The sequence below is a fragment of the Equus asinus genome, chromosome 24 (assembly GCF_041296235.1).
Source record: "Equus asinus isolate D_3611 breed Donkey chromosome 24, EquAss-T2T_v2, whole genome shotgun sequence".
Taxonomy (NCBI): Eukaryota; Metazoa; Chordata; class Mammalia; order Perissodactyla; family Equidae; genus Equus; species Equus asinus.
In genome coordinates, this window is record NC_091813.1 from 46,089,296 (window position 1) to 46,114,555 (window position 25,260).

General features: G+C 37.7%; 1 protein-coding gene across 5 annotated transcripts in view; it reads right to left on the reverse strand.

The window, feature by feature from the left end:
- The window catches only part of CDK19 (cyclin dependent kinase 19), a 162,136-nt gene that overhangs the window by 115,042 nt on the left and 21,834 nt on the right, over positions 1-25,260 (reverse strand). Inside the window, exons 2-3 of one of the 5 annotated variants that reach the window (XM_070496143.1) lie at positions 16,815-16,876; positions 8,728-8,841 (exon numbers count right to left, since the gene is read on the reverse strand). The exons of 3 other annotated variants lie outside the window; for them this stretch is intronic. The gene's annotated coding sequence lies outside the window, so the exon portion shown is untranslated. The remainder of the gene's footprint in view (positions 1-8,727; positions 8,842-16,814; positions 16,877-25,260) is intronic. One more of the 5 variants, XM_014866195.3, reaches the window with a different exon arrangement.

Consider the following 25,260-nt stretch of genomic DNA (forward strand, 5'->3'; position numbering starts at 1 on the left):
AAAGATGAAACCATTGAGAACAGGAGTTGGGTCAGATCTCAAAAGTTTCTTTAGTTCATAAATGATTCTTTTAGATTGAAAGAAACTCCAACCAAAATTAAAAATATCTGAGAAGTTCAAAAAGGAAATGTTCGAAAGATGTTTCCTGAGGGCCTACCATAGTACTTTCAGACTGAAAGGACTTGAGCCTACAGATGTGATATTGGCTTGAAAGAAGTAGCACATAGACAAAACGACTTTTTGGTGTCCAGGAAAGAATTTAAGGCAAGAAGAAAAGAAGGGAGGGAGACAAAGAGAGAGAGAGGAAAAGACGAAAGACAGAACAATTTCTGAACACTTCTCTCTCACATCCCTTAAGAAGACAGACAATTCTATGAATTCATCCTTTAAGCATTCTTTTCCAAACCTTAAGAGTAGAATGAAATAATGAAATCATCAGAAATATAGTATCCAAGATGCTACAGTATTACCAGTTTTTATAACTACGTGTCACCAATAAGACATTCTTCAAACAATATGACACCTGAATCTAGCCAATGATTTTTTTCTTCAAGAAGAATGCTAGCATAAATCAATGTTACATCCCTTTCCTTTAATATTTGATGATTTGGCTAAGCAGATTAAAAGGTTTCCACGTCACACAGAAAAATAAGAAAAAAACAATATGGAATAAAAATTTGGAAAAACAAAAACCCAAAAAGGTCATTTAGTTTTACATTGGTATTATTCTGAATTATTCACTATCATGAACTCAATATTCAGCCAGCCTAGTAGTCATGATTCCTTATTTGGGAACTCTTTATTATCTAATACCATATATTTTTTAATTTTTTATCATGAAATTTTCCAAAAATGAAACAAAAACATAAAATAAATGAGAGTGATATCTATGTATCTATCACACAGCTTCAACAATTACCAACACATGGACAGTCTTATTTCCACTGCCTCCCCTTTTCTTGATTATTTTGGAACAAAATCCAGACATCATATCATTTCATTTGTGTTAAGCAGTTCATCTCCATAACATTTTTAATTATCAGGAATTTTTTTGGCTTAAATGATAATGGTCCTTTAAAATAATTCTGAAATATTAAAAATCTTCTAACACAAGATACTGTTATTATTTTGTATTCTCCTTATTAATAAACAACGTCAAATACTAGCAACTTCTTTATGCTTTCATCTATCAAATATTTCATCTACTCATTCTCTATCACTAAAATACAGTAATAGTCTCTCTTTCTCAGTAGTCTCCCTTGCAACATGGAAATCTGACAAGAGTTTATCTTTCTGTCTTCGTTCTTGAAAAAGACTGCCTTTAGGGGCCGGCCCCATGGCCGAGTGGTTGGGTTCACGCACTCTGCTTCAGCGGCCCAAGGTTTCACTGGTTCGAATCCTAGGCGTGGACATGGCACCACTCGTTGGGCCATGCTGGGGCGGTGTCTCACATGACACAACTAGAAGGACCCGAAACAAAAAAAAATACACAACTATGTACCTGGGGGCTTTGGGAGAAAAAGGAAAAATTAAATCTTTAAAAAAAAAAGAAAAAGACTGCCTTTATTTAGTCTCTTTTCTTAAAAACTGATTAATATATCTCTTTCTCTAAAAAACAATCTTCGTTTTACACTATTTCTTTCATTTAAAATTCCAGTTCAGATAAACATTTACTATATTACAGGCTCTAAAATGATAAAATTTCAGAAACTCTTATTATGGCAAATTCTTATTGCTCAGAAGTGATTTTAACTAAAAGAAAGATATCTGCAGTAATGCTTTAAGATTTCAGGCATCAAAAGTATTGTTTAAAACAAACAATTCAGGACTGTATTACACAGAAAGTAATCATTAGCAAATATTTAGTGTAAACCAATTTTTTATATAAAACACTATCTTCCTTTGAGAATTCATGAATCTCAAGTCAGGCTTACTTGCTACAGAAGATGAAATAACAAGTAATACCAGACATTCCTTTCAGAAATATTTTACTAAGCAGGTGCTGTGTGCCAGGCATCGTGCTGGGCTCTAGGAAGAGTAGGAAGAACAAGATGATCCTTTCCCTTGTGAACCTTTACACAGAGACACACAAGCAATGGACACAATCTGATAAGCACTATAACAGATGTCTTCGCAAAGTACATCAGATAAAGAATGGAAAGAAGGGTTTGGTCTGATGGACGGAGTAGATAGAAAGGGCTATCAGGTAAATAATTTTCAAAGGGAATATCCCAGTGGATGAGAGATGAGCAAGATTTCATTAAGCAAAGAAGAGGGGGTGGGGCCTTATGGACACCAGAAACATATGGACAAAGCCTGAAGATTAAAATCCATACCATATGGGCCAGCCTGGTGGTGCAGCAGTTAAGTGCGCACATTCCGCTTCAGCGGCCCAGGGTTTGCCAGTTTGGATCCCAGGTGTGGACATGGCACCACTTGGCATGCCATGCTGCGGTAGGCATCCCACATATAAAGAAAGTAGAGGAAGATGGGCACGGATGTTAGCTCAGGGCCAATCTTCCTCAGCAAAAAGAGGAGGATTGGCAGCAGTTAGCTCAGGGCTAATCTTCCTCAAAAAAAAAATCCGTATTCATACACCAGAAATGTACACAATGTTATAAACCGAGATAACCTCAATAAAAGAACTTTTTTTTAAATAGGAACTGGTAGGCACTCGATAAATTTATTGAATAAATGAATGAAATAAATGAATCTTAACAATAAAAAAATTCACGCTATATTCAAAAAATTAGCAGAAGACAAATACAGCTAGAACACAAGATGAAGTAACACATGAAAAGAGCAAAGAAGATGGAATTAGCATAATCTTGTATGGTATGCTAAAAAGCTGGCATTTTTCCTTATAATGGGAAGCCATCAGAGGTTTCCAAGCAAGAGAAACATATGATCAAACAGGTATTCTCAATAAGCAAATAGTACGCAGGATGGATCAGAGGATTTAAAACCAGAGGTAGGGAGACCATTGTAAAAGTTCTGAAAAGGGTTGATGAGGACCAAAATTAGAGTAAATATAATAAGAATAGAGGGAATGTATTCAAGAGGCACTCCAGAGACAGGCTTAGCTATTGTGGCCAAATGTATTGCAGGCATTAAAAAAATATTTGATGAATAAATGTGTATGTACATGTGTGTACATGCATATAAAAGAGAGCTAAGCCGATAGCTAAAGAGGAAAACGAAGACGACTGAGGTTTCTGGCCAGCATGTGGCCTCCATGAAATTAAGGCAATTTACATTACCCTTTCCACATACCACCCCCACCAAAAAGAACGATACTGACAATGAACAAGTTTGCAGGTACAGAATAAATTCACTTGAATATGTTGATTTTAAAGTGGCTAATGGATAGCCAGAAGAAGATGAACAATAGGAAATAAATGGAAGTTAGAAAGTAGAATTTAGAAAAGAAAACATCACTATATAGGCAGCTGTTAAAACCAAAGAAGTAAATGTGATCGCAAAGAGAAAGACCACAGAAGAAAAAAAGAGCTGAAGACGGTGGCCAGTGCTCTTTCACATCATGGCATCTACCTAATGTGAATATTTGTACTGTATACGAGAAAAAACTGACAGCGTTCACGGGCAGTGGTGAGGGACCCACAGGCTTCCACTGCCCCAAACCTCACTGCTGGCCAAAGAACTCAGAGGATTGATAATAGGACCCATAACCCATTCACAGCACCCATGCCACGGGGGTTGGAAAGCCCTTCTCTAGTAAATGCCACCCTTCAATATGCTGCAGAAGGAGAAACTTTTAAAAGTCCTTGATAATATGCAAATGTAGATGTGAGACACTCTACAAGAAAATTGGCCTGGATCCTAAAAAGGAAAAAAAAAGAGCGTAGAGAGTCTACTCAAGAAATAAAACAACCAAATACTGTGCATGAAAACCTTGACTAGACTGTGGTTCAAATAGAAAACAGCTATAAAAGTTTATGTGTAGGACACCTGCAGAAATTTGAATATAGACTAGATATTACATGATATAATTTTATGATGGTTATTTAATTTTTTAACTTTTATTTTATTGATTATCTTCAATATAGGAAAATGGTATTGTTGCTATGCAGGAGAATACCCTTATTCTTAGGAGACATAGGGTCATGTATTTTGGGGTGGCAGGTCATGACACTGGCAACTTAATTTCAAATGGTTCAATGACAACAAAAAACACATTTATATATATACAGAGTGAGAGATAAAGCAAATATAGAAAAATGGTAACAGTAGTTAAATCTAGGTGGAGGGCATGTGGGCATTCATTGTTCTAGAGTTTGAACTTTTCTGCTTTTACAAAATTTAATTTAAAAAAAAATTGAGACGCCGGCCCTGTGGCCCAGTGGTTAAGTCGCACACTCCACTTTGGGAGACCAGGGTTCACCAGTTCGGATCCTGGGTGCCAACCTAGTACTGCTCATTAGGCCATGTTGTGGAGGCATCCCACATGAAGAAGTAGAATGACTTACAAACTAGACAACTATGTACTGGGGCTTTGGGGGAGGAAAAAAAAAGAGGAAGATTGGCAACAGATGTTAGCTGAGGGTCAATCTTCCTTACCAAAAAAAGTGGGCTCTGCAGCAAAAAAAAAAAAATTGAGGAGAGAAGTAACTAATAAGCATCAGTTAGAGAGTTAACAGAAAAACAATAAGAAAGTTGTATACAAAAGCCAAAACACAGGCATTAAAAGGTAGGTGAGTGGGATAGCCCCAGTGGCATAATGGTTAAGTTCATACACTCCACTTCAGTGGCCAAGGGTTCACAGGTGCAGACCCTACACACTACTCATCAAGCCATGCTGTGGCAGTGTCCCACATACAATATAGAAGACTAGCATGGATGTTAGCTCAGAGACAATCTTCCTCAAGCAAAAAGAAGATTGGCAACAAGTATTAGCTCAGGGCCAAAAGGTAGGTGGGCAAAAGCATCAAAGACAGAAGCCAAGGCAAACAGGAGAGAATGGAAAAGAGTTTATCACATTTGACAGCTGCTGGTGTTTTGCAAGAGCAGGACCAGTAGAGCAAGCACTCGGTTCAAAGCTCTCTCAAGGATGGTCTTATGGGGGATCGGAATTGGCCACCCCAAAATGTCTCTCTCTGGCTTGATTATTTTTAAGAACAAAAGACTCTGAAAGAAACTTTGACCACCCCCCCACACACACACAACTGCCTAAAAGAATCTAAAATAGAAAGGCCTGTTCCAGGAAGGAGCTAACACCATAAGGATTACTGTAGTGTAACGTAAAACGTATCTCTCAGGTCACATTGTCTGTAGTTGGTCCATTTGCATTTCCATCTCCATGTAAATTGCCTTCCACCCCCTTGAAGTCCTAAACCACTACCCCAACATCCTCCTTTGTCTTTAGGTGAAGATGATATTTAAGCCGGCAGCTGAGCCATTTTGGCGAGTTACTCAGTTGTCCTGGGTCTCTCCCATGTATACATGTTATAAACCTTTGTTTGATTTTCTCCTGTTATTTTGTCTCTTGTGAATTTAATTCATAACCAAGCCAGAAGGACCTAGAGAGGGTAGGGGAACTCTCTTCCTCCCCTACAGTACCATACTCTCTTTTGTTATTACAATTACTTATAATTGACTCATGGTTTTTTCCCCCAACTCCAAATGAGGAAGGAAATTGACTATCTTACTCATTTCGGTATACTCCTTGGGAGCCAACAAAGTGCCTTGCAAATAGTAGAAACTAAACATTTGTTGCATTGAAATAAATCTGTTTATTAGTCTTGATCAACTTAAATATTTGCAGAATAGAAAATCTGGAAAATTTTCTTTTAAAAATGTATATTCTAAAGATAAAAATAAAGTATTCTGGGGGCTGGTCTGGTGGCGCAGCAGTTAAGTTCGCACGTCCCACTTCTCGGTGGCACAGGGTTTGCCAGTTCGAATCCTGGGTATGGACATGGCACAGCTTGGCAAAAGCCACGCTGTGATAGGTGTCCCACATATAAAGTAGAGGAAGATGGGCATAGATGTTAGCTCAGGGCCAGTCTTCCTCAGCACAAAGAGGAGGATTGGCAGTAGTTAGCTCAGGGCTAATCTTCCTCAAAAATAAATAAATAAATAAATAAATAAAGTATTCTGGAAAATAAAACTAAAATGACAGTAATAATCAAATACCAATATTTTATTGGAAAAGTAATCATATCCAAAAATTCACCAGAAAGCAACCATCTCCTTTTAGGAAGGAAGGAGAAAAATATAAATGTTTTGTCATTCTCAAATCTAGCACTGTCAGATCAGACAAAACTGGATCAACAATCTGCTCCTTAGGTACATTTTCAGATTTCAGTCTTCATGAAATCATCTCAACTCATAAGTATCAGTGAAAAACAAATACTCAAAAGAAATTAATATTCAAGTTGTCAAAATCAACACTTAAAATTTAAATATACATGCTTTTCACCATACTACTGAAGGGTCTACCAAACCTAGACCACTGAGGAATCATTGTCTGATAAAATTTAGGTTTTGCATATTTTTCCTAGCTGATCTTAATTACTTTGATAACAGAGAAAGTGATATTGTGATATAAGAAATATATATTTTGGTCTTCCTCCAGGGTTCCTGGGTCACAGCTCTTAAAACCCTTATAATTTCTTAAATGATTAGAGCATAGGAACATCTTTATTATGATATTTGGGTTTGGTCGTGGAATAGCTCCAGGATAAAAGTGAAAGAAGCTGTTTTGTTATTCATAAAAAGCCCCTTTCAACCACATCTGAGTTTATGTTAATGAGGAGATTTTTGGAAAGTCCCTAGCTAACGACTGGATGAGGGCTGGTTGCCAGGGGAACAAACCAGGTGATTAGAACTTTCAGCCACCCCCATCCCCAAAGTGGGGCTGGAGGTTGAATTAATCACCAATGGTCAACAATTTAACCAATCATGCTTACATAATGAAGCCTCCATAAAAATGCCTAAAGTGTAGAGTTCCGAGAGCTGCTGGGTTGGTGAACTAGAACACATCCACTTGCAGGGAGGGAAGCACACCCCAAAACTCAATCAGGACAAAAGCTCCTGCGCTCAGGACCCTTCCGGACATAGACCTAGCCCTATGTATTCTTCATCTGGCTGTTCATTTGTATCCTTTAACACATCCTTTGTAATAAACCAGTAATGTAGTAAGTAAACTTTTCCTGAGTTTTTTGAGCCATTCTAGCAAATAATTGAGCCTAAGGATGATACCAGCTCAACACAAGGTTGACACAGGGAAGCCATATTGTAGAAAAGAAACCATACTGTAACTTTGAATGACCTCTGAATAACTAACCCAGACATGCTCTGTGGATTTTATGGTCCCTCCTAGCTGCTATAAGTTGATAACTTTGTTCTTTTGATTTCCTTAGGAGTGTGCTGACCCCCCGGCAGAAAGTCTATGCTGACAGCCATCATCAATGAAAACTGAAAGATCAGGGTAAAGGGCATTGCTCTGATCTCTGATGCATATCCAGTAAAACAAAAGACTATCAGAAACTATGTCTGCCCCAACCCAGCGACCAGATGCCTCCCCCACCTGGAGACCAGCCACCTATATGACTGGCCTGTAGTCTTAGTTCTGTAAGATGGTTCTTTCAGACATTAGTCAGCCATCTTCCCCCTCGCTAGCAAGCTACAATAGAAACCTTTCTCTCCTACCCTTTGCTTCTTGACTATTGGCATGTCTTGCGATGGGCAGATGACCTCCCTCTTGGGCAGTAACATGGGGGTGTCATAGGAACCTCCGATTTGTAGCAGGTCAAACAGAAGTTGTGGGTAATTTAGGGACCCACCACATGTGATTGACGTCTGAAGTAGGGGGCAGTCTATGAGACTGAGCCCTTAACCTGTGGGGTCTGTACCAACTCTGAGCAGTTACTGTCAAAATTGAGTTAAATTGTAGGATACCCAAGTGGTGTCAGAAAACTGGTCAGTATGGGAAAAAACCCACATATCTTGGTGTCAGAAGTGTTTTGGGAAGTGTGGAGTGTAAGTAGAGTTGTGAATAGAGAGAGAAAAGAGTTCTTCCTTTCAGAGAGTCTATTTCCTAATATAGTAAGCATCCTTGCTGGAACCCAAACCATTTGAACCATTATAATCCACAATCTTTGAAATAAACTAGAAGGAAAAAAGTGAATTCCTTTAAAAGACTTTACTTGAAACTTTAATCAACATGGCACATCAATCATAAAGCAAAAAGTCAGCCATTAGCTACTAAGAATTAATTTTCTTTTAAAAGTTTCCATATAGGTTGATCTGATTCACTCTGTATAAAAATTCAGGTAAACCTAATGTTGTCAAATGATCCATTTCATAAGAATGTCAGCCTAAGATCAAATTCTAGTCACTAAAAAGCTGAAAAACAAGAAGTTAGGAAAATAAAGCTGCTGCCTATCTGAGACCAAAGGTAAGTACCAATAGGAATGAGCCAATCAACTCATAACTTATGAGAGAAAAACAGTATTTTTTACCATTATCTTTAAAACATAAAAATTAATACCACCCAGTACCACAACACATTTATAAAGAGTTATAATAATAGCTACATTTACATAGCTCCTAGTACAAGGTAGGCACCATTCTAAGAGTTTCAACTATATTAACTCTTTTAATCCCCACAACATGCTGTGAAGCAGGTATTATTACCATCCCCAGAGGTCCCATTACCATGTCCTCCGAGGAGGACACTGAAAGCAGAGAAGTTAAGTAACTTACTCTAGGTCACATAGCTAGTTAAGTGGCAGATCCAGGATTCACATGTATCTAGGAAGTCTGGCTCCAGAGTCTACTGTGCGTTTAATCACTGCAGCATTTCTTCTTATTCCCCTTCTGGAAAAAGGGAATAGCATGTCTCAAGGTTCAAAGGCAAAAGACCATGACGCATTTGAAGTCCAGTGGGGCTAGTCTAGAATAGGCAAAAGCAAGTTAAAGCTGAAGAAGGAGGAGCCAGGGCCAGGTCAAGCAGAAGAGGTAAGCCACATGAAAGAAACTGGATTTCACCCTAAGAAAAAAAGGATTTTAAGCAATCTGTGTTTTTGTGAACAGTTTGGAGGTGAAGAAGGCATAGGGAGACTAGTTAAGAGGTCTCTGAAGTAATTTAAGTAAGAGATGACTACAGTCTAAATTAGGATGGTGGCAGAGGGAATAAAAAGAAATGGATGGATCTGAAAGATAATTAGTGTAGGGGATTGGAATTGGCCACCCAAAGATATGTCTCTTTGGCATGAGGATTATTTTGGACTGGTTACTTTTAAAAACTGCAGACATGAGAGAAACTCAAAAGTAGAAGTTACCCTTTGTAAGAGACATTTACATTTTTAAGGGAAATCTCCATCTGTAAAGATGTCTCCCTCTCTGTACCAGGAAGAAGGGGGGATGACTTTATCTCTAGAAACTCTTATCAATGCAGAAGGCAAGAAGTTAAATCTGCATAATTATCTTGCTCTTGTTTACTGTGCTTTTCTGGTAATCTCACATAACTGACGCCCCCCACTGCCAACACCCTCCTTTGCCTTTAGCTGGGGAGGGTATTTAAGATGACAACCTCTGCCATTTTGGTGAGTTACTCAGTTTTTCTGGGTCTCTCCCATGTATACATGTTATAAGGCTTTGCTTGATTTTCTCCTGTTATTCTGTCTCATGTCAATTTAATTCGTAGTCCAGCCAGAAGAACCCAGGATAAGTAGAGGAAATGTCTTCCTCCCCTACATTAGGAAACAGTATCAATAGAACATGTGGTTAAGAAACAAGAGAAAGAAAAGCAAAAATGGTTCTCAGTCTCTGGTTTGGACAAGCGGATGATAGTGGTGCCATTCACTGAGTGAAAAAGAACAAACTGGGGAAGTTTTAGATAAGTTGAAGTTGAGAGGACTGCGGTGTGGTCTAAATGTCAAGATGTCCAAAAGGCATTGGATGACCCTATAACTTAGAAGGGAGAGGTGCTCTAGAGATGGAGACATGAAAGTATTTAGAAATTGAAATCATGAGAATAGCAGAGGAAACAGAACTCTGAAGAACATCATTTAAGGAAAAGAATCCCACAGTATTAACAATGTATACTTCATAATTTGGTGCTTAATTAACACTGCTAAGTGGGTTCCAATTATTATACTTTGGTCTTCCCAACCAAACACTAAGTTCACTGAAAGCAATGACGCCTCCTTATAGGCCTTTGCAACTCCTCAGCTTTTAGCATATGAATGACTACTTATGAGGTACTTTACCAACTGCAATATGGGGAAGGGATAAATACAATATACTTGATTTTAGGAAAATCCTTTTCTTAGGATTCCTTTGATCTTCCATTTTTCCCCAAGCTTTTTTTTTAAATTTTTTTAAAGATTGGCCACCTGAGCTAACATCTGTTGCCATTCGTCATTTTTTTTTCCTCCTTCTTCTCCCCAAAGCCCCCCAGTACATAGTTGTATATTCTAGTTATAGGTCCTTCTAGTTGTGCTATGTGGGACACCACCTCAGCATGGCTTGATGAGCAGTGCCAGGTCTGCGCCTACGATCCAAGCCAGCAAAACCCTGGGCCGCCGAAGCAGAGGGCATGAACCTAACCAATTGGCCATGGGGCTGGCCCCTTTCCCCAGGCTTTTGCTTCCTCTGTACTTGCTGCACTGATTGCTCTAACCCAGACAAAGATGAGCTCCATGACTGATGATGTGGGAGTTATGCAATGGGTCCTGTGATCCACTCTTATACTCAACACTTAATAAGCAAATCTAGGAGAAATTATTTTAAGAGGAAAGTGGAAGAGAGGAGTTCTTGTTTAAAATAAAAGGTAAAATTTGTTGTATTGCATTTTACTGGTACAGTAGAAATTTTTATTATATTTTTATATTATACTGTCAAATCACAAAATACTTGCTGTTTTTCACCCTCAGTCTTTTCCACACTGACCGAGCTCCTTGATCTTTCTTTTGCCTTATTCTTCCTATCCATCAAACAAGGTCAAGCTTTCCAGAAATTCTGTGAACACTCCAGCCTGAAGTCAAAGCTCTCTTCCCTGTATTCACTAAGCACACCTCTGTACTATACACATGACATTCCTCATATACCATTTTGATGGTAACTTTTCCGTAGTGTGTGATGTAAAGAGCTCAGGGTACGGAATCATACACCTATTACACCAAGGCACACAGCCAATAAGTTATTCATAGCCTTCTTACCAGTTTCTGCATCTGTAAATTGGGAATAATACTGCTAACATTTCACAGTTGTTCTAAGAAAAATGAGATCACATATGTAAAGTATCTAGCACAACGTCCAGCACCCACTACAGGTTTGATAAATAAATGAAAAGCACTAAGATATATTGGAGTACACAAGGAAGCCATTTGGTTTAAAACTAACTCTGCCTGACCCTGTCTTTCTAGAAAGGCCTGATGTGGCCTGTTGAGTATCCATTGTACATCTGCTTTTAACATTTACAGTGCCCCAAAGCCAAGAATGAGGCCCTTTAAGATAGGGATTTGTGCCCCCACCCCCCATATCAGCATTTCTTTAAAGATAAGCATTTCTTCCCCAAAACTAAGGGTTAATTACTGACCTACTGTGCTTATCTCGTGACCACTGACCTTCTGTGCTAGCAAAGCATCTCATGACTGTAGTAAGAGGATATTCCTGTCATATGTGATGTATGTTCCTTGTTCCAAGATGGTATATAACCAGTCTGTACGCCCCACTTCTTCAGAGTGCTTCCTGCCTTAATGAAGGTTATTTCTCCCAGGCTATAGTCCTCAAAACTGGCTCATATAATAAACTCACCCCAATTTTGGTTTATAAGTTGATTATGGATTATTTGCACCAACAGGCTCAATAAATATTAGTTCCTGCATCAAAATTGTAACCTTTTCTTTAAAGAACATGAAAGAGGGGCCAGCCCAGTGGTGCAGCGGTTAAGTTCACACATTCAGCTTCTCGGCAGCCTGGGGTTCGCCAGTTCGGATCCCGGGTGAGGACGTGGCACCGCTTGGCAAAAGCCATGCTGTGGTAGGCGTCCCACATATAAAGTAGAGGAAGATGGGCATGGATGTTAGCTCAGGGTCAGTCTTCCTCAGCAAAAAGTAGAGGATTGGCAGTAGTTAGCTCAGGGCTAATCTTCCTCAAACAAGAAAAAAAAGAATATGAAAGAATTTCATGAATAGACATTTCAATTAGAATGCTTAGGAAAGGACACAGGAATAAGAGTTTTTGGCAAATACATATCAGCAAAAATAGAACATGAGATTTGAAATTAACATTTCCTACATGGATAAGTCTCTTGAGAAGAGGTATCATTATCATGTGTGTCTTTGTAGCTACCATAATACCTTGCAACTCACAATAAAATATTTGATGGATTGATTAATTAATTAGAGGACTGATGTTATTGGTTATCTGCCTTTTCTTATAAGACAGAAGTTTACAGTAAGAGTCTAGAATTAAGTTTTTCATTCAACAAACAGTTATGTCTAATGTCATGCATATTGGACACTACAAAGGTTGCTATAACATACTGAGGTATAATCTTTGCCCTATGAAAGTTCACAAGAGAGGAGAGGAACTAAGTAATATGCACAGTTGCTAAATAAGGTATATGAAAAACTGCCCAAATCTCATCATTTAAAATATTTTTATAATCATCAATTTAATCCTCTTTCTCATAGAAATTTAGGTGAGAGGAAGGGACTGAGGGGAGGAGGAAGGAGTCCTCCTATGACCTGATATGAGTAGTACGTTATATCCTTTATACTACTGATTAGGATAATCAATCGAGATTATCACACTTCATGAAGAGAAACTAGATGGTTTCCCCACTAAGATCAGGAACAAAGGCAAGGACATCTGCTTTCACCAATCCTATTCAATATCATACTGGAGGTCCTGGCTAACATAATAAAAAAAGAAAAGAAAAAGTAGACAGACTGCTAAGAAAGAAATAAAACTGTGTTTGTTCACAGATGACATGATTGTCTTTAAAATCCTAAAGAATCAACAAAAAAACTGGAACAAATAAACGATTATAGTAAGGTTGCAGGATACAAGGTTAACATACAAAAGCCAATTGCTTTCTTATATACCAGCAATGAAAAGCTGGAACTGGAAATTAAAAACACAATAACATTTACATCAGCACCAAAAAAAATGAAATACTTAAGTATAAATCTAACAAAACACGTACATGGTCTATACAAGGAAAACTACAAAACTGAGGAAAGAAATCAAAAAAGATCTAAATAAAGGGAGAGAGATTCCACGTATATGGCTAAGAAGACCCAATATCGTCAAGATGTCAGTTTTTCCCAATTTAAGCTACAGATTCAACACAATCCCAATCAAAATCCCAGCCAGTTATTGTGTGGACATTGGCAAAATGACTCTCAAGTTGATATGGAAAAGCAAAAGATACAGAATAGCTAATACAATATTGAAGGAGAAGAAAAAGACAGAAAACTGACATTACCTTACTTCAAGACTTTTTATAAAGCTACAGCAATCAACAGGGAAATATGAAAGAACAGGCAAATAGATCAATGCAACAGAATAGAGAGTCCAGAAATAGATCCACATAAATATAGTCAACTAATCTTTGACAAAGTAGCAAAGGACAGCACTGGAGAAAAAATAGTCTTTCAACAAATGGTGCTAGAACAAATGGACATCCATGTGAAAAGAATTAATCTAGACACAGACCTTACACCCTTCACAAAAATTAATTCAAAATGGAACACACGGGGCTGGCCCCGTGGCCAAGTTTGCATGCTCCGCTTCAGCGGCCCAGTGGTTCACCAGCTCTGATCCTGGGCACGGACATGGCACCACTCATCAAGCCACACTGAGGTGGCATCCCACATGCCACACCTAGAAGGACCCACAACTAAAAATATACAACCATGTACCAGGGGGCTTTGGGGAGAAGAAGGAAAAATAAAATCTTAAAAATGGAACACAGATCTAAATGTAAAACGCAAAACTATAAAACTTCTAGAAGATAACATAGGAGAAAATCTAGATGACCTTAGGTTTGGAGATGACTTTTAGATACAATATCAAAACACAATTGATTAAAGAAAAATTGGTAAGTTGGACTTGACTAAAATTAAAAACTTCTGCTCTGCATGAGACATTTTTAATAGAATAAAAAGACAAGCCACAGATTAGGAGAAAATATTTGCAAAACACTATTTGTTAAAGGACTGGTACCCAAAATATACAATTTAATATTGGTAAAGCTCAATAATAACAGAACAAATGACCCAATTAAAAAATGGGCAAAAGATTTGAACAGACACCTCACCAAAGAAAATATGCAAATGACAAATAAGCATATGAAAAGATGCTCAACCTCATACGTCATTAGAGGGTTGCAAATTAAAACATCAAGATACCACTACACACCTATTGGAATGGCTAAAGCCCAGAACAGTGACAACACCAAATGCTAACAAGGATGTGGAGCAATAGGAAAGCTCACTTATTGCTGGTGGGAATGCAAAAGGGTATAGTCACTTTGGAAGACAGTTTGGCAGTTTCTTACAAAACTAAACATACTCTTACCTAATACTATCCAGCAATTGCACTCTTTGGTATTTACCCAAACGAATTGATAACTTATGGCCACACAAAAATCTGCACATGAATGTTTATAGCAGCTTTATTCATACCTGCTAAAACTTGCAAGCAACCAAGATATCTTTCAGATGGTAAATGGATAAACTGTGATACATCTAACAACAAAATGTTATTTAGTGCTAAAAAGAAATGAGCTATCAAGCCATGAAAAGGCATAGAGGAACCCTTTAAATGTTTATTACTAGGTGAAAGCAGCTAATCTAAAAAGGTTACATACTGTATGATTACAACTATGACATTTTGGGAAAGATTTCAGAACTATAGAGACAGAAGATCAGTGGTTGCCAGGAGCTCAGAGGTAGGGAGGCAGGGATGAATGGATGGAGCACAGGGGATGTTTAGGGTGGTAAAAGTATTCTGTGTGATAATGTAATGGTAGATACACATCATTGTCCGTTTGTCAAACCCACGGAATATACAACACAAAGAGTGAAGCTTAAGGTAAACTACGCATTTTAGTTAACCATAATGTAACAATATTGGTTCATCAATTGTAGCGAATGTACCACACTAAAGCAAGATGTTAATCACAGGGAGGTGGGGTGGGGAGGTGGTAAGGGAGTATATGGGAACTCTCCTTACTTTCCACTCAATTTCTCTGTAAACCTGAAATGCTCGAAAAAACAAAGGCAATTATTTTTGAAAAAATACTTTTATAATCATCCATTTCATCACATTTCTCTCAAGGAAGTTGCGGGGTGAGCACCTGGGGAGGTGTCTTCCTATGCCTTGATATGAGCAGTACTTTACATGTTTTATACTAATGTTTAGGATAATCTATTGAGAGTCTCAATTTGTAACAAAATGTGTTATCAGTCAGATGAGCTAAAGACACGTAAGACTGCATAATTCAACAGTGGTGAAAACAGCCAACCAGCCTGAACATGAAGCATGAAAAGGCCTTCAAGAAATCACTTCTAATCTATTATTGGTAAATAGAAAATATCCCCCAAATGGCCACCAAAAAATGTAAAAGAGAAGAGAAAGGGCTTAAGAGGTAAAATTGTAGCCAACCTCAACAAATAGCTGGAAACTTATCTATCTCCTCTAGTTAAGAAATGCAGCTTCTCTGAATAGGAGGAAAAGTGAAAGAAATAGTGAAACTAGGTTGATTGTAAAACCAAGTAATCCTGTGGTGGGCAGAGTAGAAATTTACTAAGTATGTACCACCTTAACTTCACATAAGGTGTACATCCTAAATATAAGGTATAATGTGCAGCCACTTACTTAATATCAAAACAATATAATTTCCGGAAGACATAAGAAAACCACTCCTCTAACTTCCATTCGGACTCTATTTAAAATTAGCCACGTTATTAACTTTATGTCTAAGAGCACAACATTGTTAGCCGCACTAGATCTTTAAAAAATAAAGAAAAAAAACCCTTCTATTCAAGTATCATCTGAAGAAAGTTCATAAATGGTTTCATAAATTGACAGAAGTAATGTCTATAGTATCCGGCACATAAATGGCAAAATATCTCTATTTTTAAAAAACATCAAGAAGCATCACCCAGCAAAAAAAAAAATCACATTATTTTCTTAAAAAGTAACTCATTAAGAAGGTCTCTATAAAAACATATTTTACAAGTATGTGGGATGTGTTTGCTTCTCTACTGAAACAAGAACTAACTTGAGAGAAGAGCATATTAGCAAGTTCTGAAGAGAGAGGTAATTAGCATATTGGAAGCTAACATTTTTGGCACATGGGACCTATCCCAAGAACGTCTATCCTCCAGTCATGAGTCATGGGCTAGGCTGCCTCCCCATTTATTGTGAAGCAATATTTCAGTAAAAAGAGCAGCATGGAAGAACAGAACATATGAATAATGACTTAGACAACTTCCCAGGAAGAAATCATAGTGAAGCTAGGTCTGAGAAAGAGTATATACTACACTTTACACTAATGCTCTCTTTCCTTAATCATTCTTGCTCTTTAGTTAACAGCAGAGAGAGAGAAATTTAGAGGCTTTAGTTCTAACTAAAATTTCTATTTTTTTATAGATTTTAATACTGAATAAAATTATACATGTATTAACTTGGTTTTAAATTTTGTGAAAGTGAATTATTTAACGCATCATTATAAATTAGTTTATGATGACATCTGTGAAAAGCTCTCACCTGTCACATACCCACCCCAGCACACACACACAATGACACCAGAAGGCAACACTCTGCTTTACCTTCTGCTGAAAAGTCTGCTACCTCCAACGCTTGAGGTCCATACACGAAGGCCTCCTGGAATCTATGAACACAGCAGAGGCAAAAGGCAGAGAAGTTTATGTAGATTTAAAGTTGCGCTGCCCAAAACATAAAATGCCAAATGCCTATCACAAGTCTACATATCTGCCAAGGAAATCAGATTTTAGATTTGACAATGAGCAAATCAACAATATATTGATACATTCAGAGTTCATTATATATTACGCAGCTACTTATATGAAAAAAAAAGTTGAGGCTTAACTAATTTATATTCTCACCAATAGAAGTGATTTACACTATCGGAAATACTAAAAGAGCAACCAAGTATGAATTCATATATGCTGAAAGTAACAATTTAATTTTTAAAATTATGTGAGAGAGCCAATATACATATATAAGGAATATAAAAGAAATTAAGTAGAAAAATACACTTCACAAAATGGAGTGTGGCAGTCCCTACAGCTCAAGGTACGTTCTTTCTTAGGACCAGAGATTGTTGAGAACAGAGGAGAAAAACAATTAGAAACAGACCTGGAAGAGGACAAAGGCAGAGGGAAAAAAGGAAAAGTACAAATGTAAAGATGTTCTAATGCTAAGATTTAATTTAAGTCTGACACTAATGTTGAAATGAGCTACGCAGTACGGGGGAAATCTACCTTGTTGCAATATTTTAAGGTAAATATAAGAACGGAACATGAAAAGCTTTTCAGAAAATATTCATGTAAGAAATTTAGGATTTAATCAGGTAAAATATTTAGATTTCAGATTTCATTTCATTCTCTTCTGATGATGGGGATAAAAGACTACAAAATGCAACTGGTATAGGAGAAAAGGAATCAGATAAATTTTACTAACTATTAAATTTAAAAGAGGGAGCATGTTATCTTTATGTATCATTTAGAAATCCTTAAAAATATCATCAAATAATTAGGAAAGATGGAACAAAGGATTATCTTAAAACATGACAGTATGTCAAGAAAGAAATATAGTATTACAGAACATTGGCCCTGCGGTCAGGTGGCTTGAGTTCAAGTTCCAGCCAAATTACTTAATTGCTTTGTGACATCAGGCAGGTCACCTAATCTCTCAGTACAACTGGACTTGCTCAGTGAGGACTCCTTCACCATCTTGCAGATTTATACTGAATATCAAATGACATAAGGTATTAAAAAATCACAGAACATTGTATTTGCAAAAATTTAAATCAGTGCATTTGACTTAAATTAACAATTTGTTAATTTAAAGTTGTTAAGTAAGAAATACAGGGACTATAGTGTGCCAAGCCAAGGAATTTGGGGAGCTGTGTGGGGAGGAAGCCCAAAAAAGCAAAGCAAAAATGTTGAGCTGGCCAAAACAACCTAGAGGAGTGTCAGGGCTAAACGGCAGCCAGAAGGTCACAGTGCCCAAGAGATGGCTGTATCATATTACTGATTTAGCAATGTGCCCAGCACTATCTGCCTCAGATGTATCTTCTCAATTTCCAAAACAATCTTACAGACTGCACCCTCCTCTAAGGCCGTGCTTGTGTCATGTAAGGATCTGAGACAGTAACTATTTGCATACTGCATATATTTCTAAAAGCCAAAGAAATAAGATCCCACCCAACAAAACAATATTGGCAGCAAAGGCTTAAATAGGATGTATGATGTGCCAGGCACAGTTCCAAGAGCTACAGATATTACTAATTTGGTCTTCACAACTCTGAGATGGGTACTATTATTATCCTCACTTTACAGATGAAGAAACTGAGAAACTTCCCCAGGTCCAGCCCCACGGCCGAGTGGTTAAGTTCATGCACTCTGCTTCAATGGTCCAGGGTTTCGCGGGTTCGAATCCCGGGGCACAGACATAGCACCACTCATCAAGCCATGCTGAGGCAGCGTCCCATATGCCACAACTAGAAGGACCCACAACTAAAATATACAACTATGTACTAAGGGGCTTTGGGGAGAAGAAGGAAAAAGAAAAAAAAAGAAATCTTAAAAAAAAAAAAGAAACTTGCCCAACACACATAGCCAGATGTGGCACTTATCTATATGTAAGGAACCAAACAATTATAAATGATCTTAAGTATTCAATCATGCTATGTATATTTTTCAGCATTTGCAACATTTTCTCAGAAAATTTAAAGTTCAAATAATTGTACAAAATACGTAAAAAAATGGGAAAGACTTACAATATAAAACTAAAAGAAAAAATAGAAATTTTTAAAAACAAGCATAGGCCTAAAAAGGACTAAAGAACAGTCTGGCAGTTCCTCAAAAGATTAAAAATAGAATTATCATATTATCCAGCAATATACTTCAGAGCATATAGCCAAAAGAATTGAAAGTGGGGATTCTCAAAAAGATATCTGTACACTCATGTTCATAGCAGCATTATTCGTAATAGCCAAAAGGACTTGTAAGTCACTCAAGTCTCCACCAATGGATGAACGGATAAACAAATTGTGGTACACAAACAGTAGAATATTATTCAGCCTTACAAAAGAAGGAAATTCTGCCAGATACTACAACATGGATTAAACTTGAGGCTATTAAATGAAATAAAGCAGTCACAAAAGGTCAAATACTGTACGATCCTATTTATATGCAGTACCTAGAGTAGTCAAATTCATAGAGATAGAAAGTAGGGTAGCAGTTGCCAGGGGCTAGGGGAAGGGGAGAAATTAGGAGTTATTCCTTAATAGATACAAGGTTTCAGTTTTGCAAGATGAAAAGAGTTCCATGGACACATGGAGGTGATGGTAGCACAAAAATATAAATGTACTTAGTGCCACTGAACTGTACACTTGAAAATGATTAAAATGGTAACTTTTATCTTAAATGTATTTTAATACAATCTTTTTTAAAAATTAAAATGTGCTAAGTGTACAAAATCTAACAAGGGATGTATAAAGAAGAAAACTAAAATCTATTATTTCATCTTCCAGAAACCACTGCAAATCCCTTTTTAATGTATATTGTTACATGGTTGAAAAAAATCGTAGTATAGACTTTTCTTAAAAAAGTAATTCTGCAGGGCCAGCCCTGTGGCCGAGTGGTTAAGTTCGAGTGCTCTGCTTCGGCAGCCCAGGGTTTCACCGGTTCAAATCCTGGGCACGGACATGGCACCGCTCATTAAGCCATGCTGTGGCAGCATCCCACATGCCACAACTAGAAGGACCCACAACTAAAAATACACAACTATGTACCGGGGGGCTGTGGGGAGAAAAAGGAAAAACAAAATGTTAAAAAAATAATAATAATAATTCCTATCAATGTCATTCTTACCAATGTTAATCCTCTTTATTACTGAAATATTTTATTTTACTAAAAGTTTAATTGAAAAGACTTTTTTTTAAACTCAAAGGGTAAAATAATTAAAGCAGGGGATGGCCCCATGGCCAAGTAGTTAAAGTTCTGTGCGTTCTGCTTTAGTGGCCCAAGTTCTTGGGTTTGGATCCTGGGCGTGAACCTACTCCACTCATCAGCCATCCTGTGGAGGCATCCCACATACAAAATAGAGGAAGACTGGCACAGGTGTTAGCTCAGGACTAATCTTCCTCAAGCAAAAAAAGAGGAAGGCTAGCAATAGATCTTAGCTCAGGACCAATCTTCCTCAACAAAAAAAAATACATAAATAAATAATAAAATAATTAAAGAATAATTTTTGCTTCAAGAACATACACAGTTTGGTATCAAAATAACAGTTTCAATTCTCCAGATTTCCCAACCAAACAGCTTCTCTAATCAGAGTTACCAAAGAGTTACATTCTTGCATTTCAAGACTATCAACCAAATCTCTCTGTAAGAGATAGGTGTTGTACTAAATTGGTCTCCCTCCCTCCATTCTCAAACTTCTTTGTGGCAGACACTACTGGCTGCCTACCATACACCCATTTCTCTTTTCTTCTTTAGTAACAGACCCTAGTTTTATTCTGGGCAGCATGTACCCACGTAGAAGTGTATATTTTCTAGTCTTCCTTGCTGCTAGGACTGGTCAATGAGCTAGAAGTGGAAGTCATTGGATGGGACTTCCAGGAAAGCTACTTAAAGGGACTGACTCAGCTGAGAGTGTGTGTGTAACTTGGACATGATGGATAGCACTCCAGCAGTCATTCTGGACCATGAGGTAACAGAAACTATGCCAAAGGACAGTAAAGCAGACAGAGGGATGTTAGGTCCTTGATGATCCTAGAGTCATCATATAAAGCCTGGACTTCAGTGTGAGAAATATACCTCTACTTTGGTGAGACCGCTTGTTTTGTATTCTAGGCAAATCTAAATCTAACTAATGGACCCACATTTATGCTGCTATCAGTGATTGTTCTAAAATGCAAATCATAACTGTCAAAATCCTTATCTTGGCACATAGGCCCTTTCATAATTTCTCGGGCCTCTGCTTATTTCTTCAGCTTTAGCTTAGCCTTGAAGTCCAGCCATAAAGAACTACTTGTAGGATGGTGACTGTAGTTAATAATACTGTATTGCATCTCTGATAGTTGCTAAGAGATAGATCTTAAAATTTCTCATCACAAGGAAAAAAACTATAACTATGTATAGTGACGGATGTTTAACAAAAAAGTGAGAAAAAGGGGGCTGGCCCCGTGGCCAAGTGGTTAAGTCCGCGCGCTCCGCTGCAGGCGGCCCAGTGTTTCGTTGGTTCGAATCCTGGGCGCGGACATGACACTGCTCATCAAACCACGCTGAGGCAGCATCCCACATGCCACAACTAGAAGGACCCACAACAAAGAATATACAACTATGTACCGGGGGGCTTTGGGGAGAAAAAGGAAAAAATAAAATCTTTAAAAAAAAAAAAAAATGTTTGATGACTCATTGAAGGTAAAAATAGAAAAATATAAAAAAAAAAAAAGTGAGAAAAAGTATTCTGCATTCAGGATATGGTATTCTGTCTAGGCCATTACATCAATTTTACTAACTGTGTCATCCAAATTGTCAAAATCCCAAAGATTCACAAGTATATGGTTGTATCATTTACTGTGAAGGGTATATTAAAACTTTTCTCTTACAGTGAAAAAAAAAAAGAAAAGAACCACTTGTAGGCTTCTCACACCACCTTGTTTTTGCAGAAGCTGCGTGGAATGTCCTTCTCCTGAATCTTTCTCCATCCATCCTTCAAGTCTCAACTCCTCCCAAAAGCTTTCCTGCTGCACCCACTATATACACAGGCACAGACAACATACTCATGAACCAAATACGAATCGACAATCTTCCTGTGTATTTACCTTTTCTATGCAGGTGCTATAGACCTTTTCAATTATAATGTAATTTTGGTTTTCTTGTCTGCTGTTGTCACTAAAGTGAAAGTCCGAAGGATAGAGACCATGGGTAATTCTTTGGCTTTCCATAGCCCTTAGCACAGGGTCCAGAGCACATAGTAGAATTCAGTAAATGTTGGCAGAATGAATGAAGTTCAGAGAAACGGTCATTCTTAAACACTTCAAAAATTTCATATTCTCAAACACTTAAAAAGCACACTGTTGCCTTCATTTCAAATCACAACAACTCTAGTATCAAGGAATATTTCAGAAGACATCAGGATGTTAAGCCAGTTGGTAATAATTAATTTCCTTAACTATAAAATATCATTTCTCTTCCAAAACAAACCAAGTATTCTCAGGGGATAAATAAATCTTTTTTTTTTTCAGTACAACTTTTGAGGTGTTCAAGAGAAGAAGGCAATAAAGAACATTTTCTCTCTTTGCTTGCATCCCTACAAGAAATATTTATGGAGGATCATTTATGTGCCAAGCATTGTACTAGGCAGTTAAAACACAGAATAATGAGCTCTTTGAAAAAGTCCCAAGATACTATGAGTATATCTATCCCTATCTCTGTGAGATGAGAAAGCTCAGAGGAGATGGCATTTAGATTTGTTTTTAATTTTTAAAGGAAAAATGAAACTTTTCAGAAAAAGAGATTTTAATTTTCCATTTTTTATCAGCTCAAGTTTGTTTTTAGAGAAGATAGAAGGAACCAGTGTCTTTCAGTATCCACCATGTAGCACTGTATCAGGTTCTTTACATACATTATCTCAATTAAGCCTCATAAAAGTTCTGTGAGATAGTTTTAACCTCATTTTAAAGGCTGAGAAGTAGAGTTTGTGAAAGTTAAACAGCTAGGATCTGAGCTCAGAAATGTCTGCCTCTAACAACTGTTGTCCATTACTTGTTAGCTCTTAAATTCTTAGACAGAAACATAAAATATAGGAGCCAAGAGAAAGATGCTAGTAAATAACTCACCAGTTAACTAAGCTTCCATATGCTTCCTCATTATTTACAACATTTTGGCAGGATGCAAGGAAGCCACTTTTTAAATGATGAGAAAAAAAACTTACTTTAAAGAGCACAATTGATAGAACCGAGATTCAAACTTTCTGAAATAAGCTTTAACAAATAAATAAAGCCCGGCAACAAAACTTGAGAATATATCTTTCTCATTACAATCTTCTTCAATTCTCTCCAGTATAAATAGGAGAAACCATTGCAGGGGACAATGCCTCTCCTAAATTCAGTGTATCTGTTATATAATCCCAATCAGTGACCCTAAGGAAAAGCCTATTTATCACCACATAATACTTGGAATAATGCCTCAGATGAGTAACTACATCCATTAAAAGGTTAATAACAATCATAATAATAAGAGTCTAAACAAGAAAGTAACTCTAGGGAAAAAAATTAATTTAACAGCATGATTGTTGTGATTCAATAATCCTTGCCCAGATCTTCTCAAACCCCAAAAGAAATGCATTATGGTGACAGTGCACGTATATTCGAGCAACTCTTTATAAGAGGTTCATGAAAGGATATAACATAAAACTAAACAAGAAGTGCCCTGAAATGTGGCACAAGGCATGGCATAAAAAATGTCCCAACAGTGAGGATTGTTCAGTGCAAAGATGAAAAACCAAAAGAGTATGAAATTTCCTTCTATGGGAATATTTTAAAATTCAGAAATCTTTATCCATATGAAAGTTCATGTTTAATCCTATCTGAAAGCAAGAGAGGTTGATATTAGTGACCTAAGTCTCTTACCTGGGAACAGATGGCTTAGTCCCAAAACTCCAGCCATTAACCAACCAATCATCTTTCTTTCTTTTTTTTTTTATTTGAGGAAGATTAGCCCTGAGCTAACTGCTGCCAATCCTCCTCTTTTTGCTGAAGAAGGCTGGCCCTGAGCTAACATCCATGCCCATCTTCCTCTACTTTATATGTGGGACGCCTACCACAGCATGGTTTGCCATTCGGTGCCATGTCCACACCCGGGATCCAAACCGGCAAACCCTAGGCCGCCGAATTGGAACATGTGAACTTAACCACTGTACCACCAGGCCGGCCCCCCAACCAATCTATCTTTTAGTTACCTGGATACTGAGGACCCTTCAACGTGTAAGTCTATGCCAATACTAAATTACTACGAAGATAACCCCAGAGGTTTCAGCCTGTAAATTCTATAGCCCTGTTCCCAATGATGAGAAACACAGCAGAACCTGGTGAAAGCAGATCCTACCAGAGACCCAATCAGCCCTTAATTCGAGTCAAAGAACCTCTGCCAATAACTTGCCCAAGTGCCTCCCTCACCCTACTCTGATCCCAATTCCTCAGAATAAACATTTAGAGATTCTAAGAACTTTGTGAAATATAAAAGCTAATGCTACAGTTACACGCCAAAACAGAAGCAGCTTCTCAAAGGAACCTGCTATCCTTAACTGATTCCAGGGAGAAGCATAATTAGTAAGTGAAAAGGGCATGAAATAATAGCTCTTATCTGTCATAACAGAATTGAATTCTTACTTACATCCTCCACTTCTAAATAAGCCTGGAAACAGGAAGAAAATGAGAGCAAAGGATACACTTTCCACTCTGGAATTACGCAGTTGGTAAAACTGCTACTTTTCCTTTTTATGCCACCTCAAATAACCCCACAATTTGGTCCCAGGTTCCGGGAAATCCACTCAACTATCATCCTGGCCACTTTTCTGGGGTCCTTCACCCCACTCATCCAGCTGGTCACTGAATCCTATCTCCTAAATATCCCTCAAACTTTCCCCACAGCCTTGCCTCTTTTCTACCTCCACAGCTGCTACTAAGAAACAGGTCCTCATCATTTCTCACCGGGACCTCCCTAACGGCCTCCTACTTCCACTCTCATTCGCCTCTTGCCCTTTCCACCATCTACACTGCTGCAAAATTGATGACGAAATTCGCCTCCATGAGGCTACACACCAAACTGCTGGCAGTGGTTCTCTCTAGTGAATGCCTACATTTTTGCATTACTTGTTTGCATTTTACAACAAGCATGTGGTTTCTTTTACAATCAGAAAAAAATTTACTGCTTCCATTTTGGGAACTCGCAGAATCTACCCCATTTGGAATCTATTACTCCACTTCTCCATCAGGTTAAAGGCCAAATTCTTTAGCCA